Source organism: Thalia democratica, chromosome 4, assembly GCF_965202585.1.
Source record: "Thalia democratica chromosome 4, ktThaDemo2.hap1.1, whole genome shotgun sequence".
NCBI lineage: Eukaryota > Metazoa > Chordata > Thaliacea > Salpida > Salpidae > Thalia > Thalia democratica.
In genome coordinates, this window is record NC_139168.1 from 17,082,590 (window position 1) to 17,089,047 (window position 6,458).

Sequence of the window (6,458 nt, forward strand, 5' to 3'; positions counted from 1 at the left end):
AAAGACAAAATCATTTATTAATCTCCTTAAAAAAATTTAGAAATTTTCAAGCATTTGTACTGACAAATACTGACTTTTAACAAATACTGCATTGATTTTAGTTAAAATATATAACAAAACATCTTTCATTTTCTTTATTTATTATTTTTGATCTTTCGTAGTAAGTCGGATATCTTTGTTGTTACAATACAATAAACAAAATAGTAAACAACTTATAGATGAAATTTTAATAACTAACTAAATAGTTTTAATTTGAGATAAAAAAATATTAGTAAACAATCTTTAATAGATGATTCAATTTGATTTTGGTTGAGTTAACAATCTTTAATAGATGATTCAATTTGATTTTGGTTTAGTTTACAATCATGTTGCTAATTTTAAATATCAGAAAATAAAGACTGATTATTTTAATAATTCATGAAATTATAAAAAACTTAGACTCTCATTCTTATATACAACTCAAAGAAACCAAGAATAAAGTGCAACAAAAAATAAAAAAACTTTGGCTAAAAAGTCAAAAAGACCAAAATCATCTTAGTTGCTCACAACTGCCAACAATCTTTTATCCCACATAACTATGTGAGGAACTACTCCTTAACCGCCTCTTTCAGAGAGCTGAGAAATTATTTCCTCGTCTGAATCGTTGACCACAACATTGCAGCTTGACTTCTTCCGCCTACCCTTATTCGTTTTACCTTTGGGAGTTTCCCCTTGGGTTGGTCGAGAGGAGACCATTGAGGGGGTACTGCTTGTTTTCACGCTGGTGGGGGTCTTGGTTTGGTTAAAGACGTTCTGCCGGGAGTTGATGCCACTCTTAAGAGAAACAAAATTATGGCTACTGCTTTGGTTGGTGTTGTTCGTCTGAGAAGAACTGAAGCTACTTAGGCGGTTTTCGTTTATGGATCCTTGTGGAGACGTTGCAGAGCCAAACTTGCTTTTAAAGTCCTTGATCTGACTAAAACCGAAAACAACTCCATTAGCAGTCAGGCCGCTATCATACAATTTGGTCATCAGCTCGACCTGTTCCACCGTGAACTTGTAGTCCTTGTAAGTGTAGGAGGACATTTCGGCTTAAATTAAGGTGCTGTTTGAGAAAATAAGCTGATGTTAACTTTAGCTCAGGTAAAAGTTTGATAATAAGCAGGCTAACTAAGGTCTAGTTAATTATTAAAACTGTATACATACTTTTATATAACTGAGTTTGTAAAGACGCAGTAATGTGTATTTTATTTTTCAGTAGAAGGTTTTGACAACATTCAATTGGATTATTTTGAAATATAACTAATTTTATATACAGATATATCAATGGCTTATTTATTAACAAAGGTTTAAATGACAAAAGAATTCATTTGTGTAACGTTTGTTGAATTATATTTCTAGTTTTTAATAAACGTTTAAATTATCAATGAAAATATTTTAGCTTCTAACTTTTTCAAAAATTACTTAGTAAAATTTAATTCATTTTTTGTAATAAGCTTAAAATAAAATTGTTACAAAGTTAACCATTTATTTTAATATTTTGCTCTGGGATTGTTTAAAAGTTGGAGCTTATGTTTTGTTGTCAGTAAACTAAGACCATATAATGAGTTTAAATATTTTCTTTATATTCTAATAAGTACAAAGTATAAATTTAGTTAGAAGATTTAATTAAATGTTGATAAAACGATTAATTTCTGCTTTTGTAACAATTATGTCACTTTTTTCAGGTTTGCTATTATTTAATCAAACTAAAAACCAATCTTAATATAAACTAGCCTAAGTCTAATTTCAACACTTAAAGTTTTTTTTTTAGGATTGTAACTATTATATTCAGCTTGAAAACAATATGTTTCATATAGGTATAAAAACTGTCTTTAAAAATTCCTAGCTTTCTTCAAAAAAAATTAACCTTTTAATATCACAAAATCAAGTTTTTTGAAAAGATTTGTTATAAAACTTCAAAATACTTAGCTTAACTACCTAAACCTCAATTAAAGTCTAGAAAAAAGCTTGCCTGAGTTAATCAGAAATCTTTAAATTATCCGGAATTAGCCTGAGTTAAACAACAAATTCAAAATATCAGGAGTGTGTGGCAACCCTGTTACAAAGCATAAGAGCTATTTAAATAAGAATATCATCATAACAAGTTATGAAACACTTAAGTTATTTTTCTTATACTCTATCTCAAAAGTAAAAGGCTTATTATTTATTAGCAACTTATTCAATCAATAATTCAACGATCTTTGGGTATGATAAAAAGAGATTGAATAGTTGATTGAAATTATACATAAATAATCAGCATTCAAAATAAACAATTTTTGAACAAGAGTCAGCAACCTACTCTATCGGTGTATAATAAGCTTAAGTTTACAAATCCAAAAATTATCAAAGCTTTTAACGAAAGTATGGTATCTAAATTAAAATTTATGTTCAAACATTGTTAATTAAGAAATTGAATTAAAGTCAACAATAAATTTCAAATAACATATATATATATACAAAACAAATATATATAATCAGGATAAAAATAAAGTCTAGATTATAGGTAAATCTTATGAAAATAACTTATATTCATACCAAATTTTTTTTTTTAAATATTCTAATTTTTCAAATTTTATTTTTTTACCGTCAAACAATTTCGACAAAATTCACTTCATCCATAATATCTGAACGTTTAATAAATAAATAAGTTAAACAAAAAAATGTTAAAATATGAGTTATTATAAAGTAAAACAAAGAATACAAATAATATGTGTCATTGTTCAAACTTGATTAAAAACTTGGTTCATTTGTTAAAAATTACAAGTATTAAAAAACTTTTAGAATATGTTATTATATACTAAAATATTATTAATTGATTCCTTAGGTGGAAGACTATATCATAAAAGCACCTTTTTAAAAACATTACGTATCCTATATAAAAGTATTGCTAATGTAGATTTTAGAAGAAATGGTATTGTCAATGTTAAAACTTTTTTTAAACAGTTCAGTTATAATCTTTATTTTTCTTTTTACTATAAGTTTTAAAAAGCGTTTGCAATTACAAGTGTTACAATATATATACTATATTACTAAAATACAGTATTGTATCAAAAGACGTGTAATAAAACTAAAATTTGATATGCACTACATTCAGAAACCGTTGGTTTTCAATAAGTCACCTTTAAAACTTTTTTCAAATTATTAACTTTTTGACAACTAGTCACAAACATAATTGTTAAATTTTTATTTTTAAAGAAATTTTCGTATAACTCGAAACGGTAAGGCAGAGCTTTCTAAATTCACAATCAATGAGTAATTTTCCTAATATAAAACTGTTTTTACATTAAAAGATAATTAAAACAAGGTATTTATAAAAACATTTGAAAAATCTTTGTTCAACTAGCTGTTAAATTAATATTTCAAATTAATTTGTAATAGACATATAATATTTTTAGTTACCAAGTGTTAAAACTATTCAAATATTTTAAAATTTGTACCACTAAACAAAGCAGCCATAGTTGAAGAATTCCTAAGTTTATATCTTGTAAAAAAATGATTATTTTGAGATTATTTTTGCCTTTTGAGTTTAGCGATCTAGTTTTAAATCTTATTATTTATATTATAAGTTTGAGCTGCGTTACAAACGATGTAAATTTAAACTATATTTTCAATAAAAGCCACTATTTTATAAAGATACTATGAAAAGTTATTTGACCTTCCAAGAATTGTCTGTAATATTGTTTTAAACAGTAATTTGTTAATACTAAAATTATAAAGTTTTATTATTTTTTACACAGATTAATATTTTTCTTTCTGTCTTTTTTAGTTTACTTTACTAAACTGCATAATAGTAAAATATTAAAAAGTCATTTGTACAAAACAAACTGTTATGAAAACTTGAAAGTGTGACAATGTTTCAGATTTAAAAAAATTAGTTAAAACTTTCTAGATAAGACTAAAAACTTATGGAAAATATCAAGTAGACTTTTGGTGTTAGAAGAGAATAAGCTTATACTGATTCAAAAATTAAATAATTAATAGACATAAGAGAAAATGTGTAACTTTATAGCTACATACAAGTTAAATTTTATTTAGGTTGATTCGACACTTTCAAATTGTTTTAAGAAAGCTTCTTTAATAACTCGTCTTTCTTGCGATATAACGCATATGTTAAAGCTTGTATCAAATCAAAAAAAGCTTAAATTCGAAACAAATCTATTAAAATACTATCAGATACAAAAATCTTAAATCATGAAAAGTAAACTGAACAAGTCTTAGAAAACTTTTAAAATTTAATTTTTATTACATGAATGAGTTATTTATCTCGTTTTCAAAAGAAAAAAGAAAACATACATTGAAATTGATAAAATCAATTTGAAATGAATCTTAAGTTTGTTTACATTACAGTAATTTATTAAAAATTAAAATATTTTAATTTTTTTGTTATAAATTTTTTTTTTTTTTTTTTTTACTTTTTAAAAACATTAAATAATCGTATGTATATGAAAACTTGAAATTTTATCACTGTTTTAAATTTAAGAATTAGATTAAGACTTTCGAAGTAAGATTAAAACTTTGTGGAAAACATCAAATTAGGCTGTTGATGTTAAGAGAGAATAAGCTTGTACTGAATTAAATATTTTCATTTGATAGATATTAGAAAATATGTTATTTTGCTTAGCTACATACAAAATGAGTTTTATTTAGTTTAAATTAATATTTTCAAACTGTTTAAATAAAGCTTTTTTAATACTTCGTCTTTCTGGGGCATATATAATACATATAATAAAACTTGTATAAAATAAATTATTTTTTTAAAAGCGAAACAAAGTTATTAAAAAACAATCAGATACAAAATCTTAAATCATGAAAAAACGTTTTCAGACTAAAATTACTAAATTCTCTTTTCGGTTTGCACTGAAAAACTAACCAGATACAAAACTTCTAATTATGTTATAGTTTTCTTAAAATCTGTTTGAAATTTTAAGTATAAACGTTAAAGCAAGATTTGCTAAAGTATTTTTATTTTTATTTTATTTTTTGTTTATTTTATATTTTATGACAAGAAAACTGTCTAACTTCAACTAATTCAGTGGTTTCTATTTTTGACTCACTGGTAAGTATACTATTATTCAAAAATACTTCTTTTACAGTTTTTTTTTTAAATACTTGTTTGTTTCAAAAGTACCTCTTTTTTTATAATATTCTGGTATTAAAAAATAACGTTTAAACATAGTATTGTTACTGTTTTACTTTTTCTAGATTAAATTTTTTCATAATAGTTACTTTTAAATATACTAAAACCCGAACTTTTTTGTTAAGCTTACTTTTTTGTATGCCATGTAAAACACGCAACAAATGAAGAAACTGCAAAAAACGTATAAAATAAATAAATAACTAAAGAAAAAGATATCAATTGAATTTCGAACGCGGATGGATTTTGATAGTATACTAATTTACGTATGCTAAAATATTATGACAACATATTTCTGTGTTTAATTATTTAGACATTTTTTACTGAACTTTTACTCTTACAGTTTTTAATTTTAATATCGAAACGTAACGTTTTAAATAATTTATCAATTTTTTACATTGTATTAAAATCTTTGTTTAATATTTTTTTATGTTAAAGCACAAAAACAAAACTTATCAGTATTATTATAGTAATCTGATTTTAGTAATTAAATAGTTTCCTGTTTTTTTACAAATACAAGGTTGTTAACTTATAAACCAGCAGTATTTTTATGTAAAAGGAAAGTAAAAGCTTTTTTTGTTGTTTAAAGTATTTTCTTATTATTTATAACAGTATTTTACGGTTTTATATTACCCTTAAAGACAAAACAAAAATTAAAATATTTTTTAAACTTAATGTTAATGTTAAAAAAAGTTCATCACTTGACTACTTTTTCAAAAGGCAGAAAACATTATTATATATTTTTTTAATTTATAACGTTTTTTTTTTTTGTAAGTGTTCTTTTAATTTTTACGCAATATTGGTAACTTTAATATAAAATTAAATAGAGAGAAATATTATTTTTTGTTAATTTTGAAACGTAATACAATTAACCTTTGGGTACCACCAACAAAAAATATATTTATATAAAAATATTGAAGCAAAAGAACAATGACTTTGTATTATTGAGTGTGGGAACTCTGTAATAAAATATTACATAAATATACTTCAAAAATATACTCACTGAGACAAAATATTTTACATACGTTTAATTTTTTTCTAGTCAATGATGTTGTTTTCTAAACGATTGCTAGATTTCATATTATTTTACAAATTTTATCGAAACTAAGTGAGAAGATTATCAAAAACGTTTATTTTAATGCGTAAATAAAAGATGAAAACAAATATATATTTTTAAACATCATTTTATGAAAGATTTGTATTTATATTTTATAGTTATCTAGTTTTTAACCTTTGAATATTATATCTAAATATTTTTTTGTTTTTATGATTTCGAAAATTTTAGATCGAAAATAAACAACAA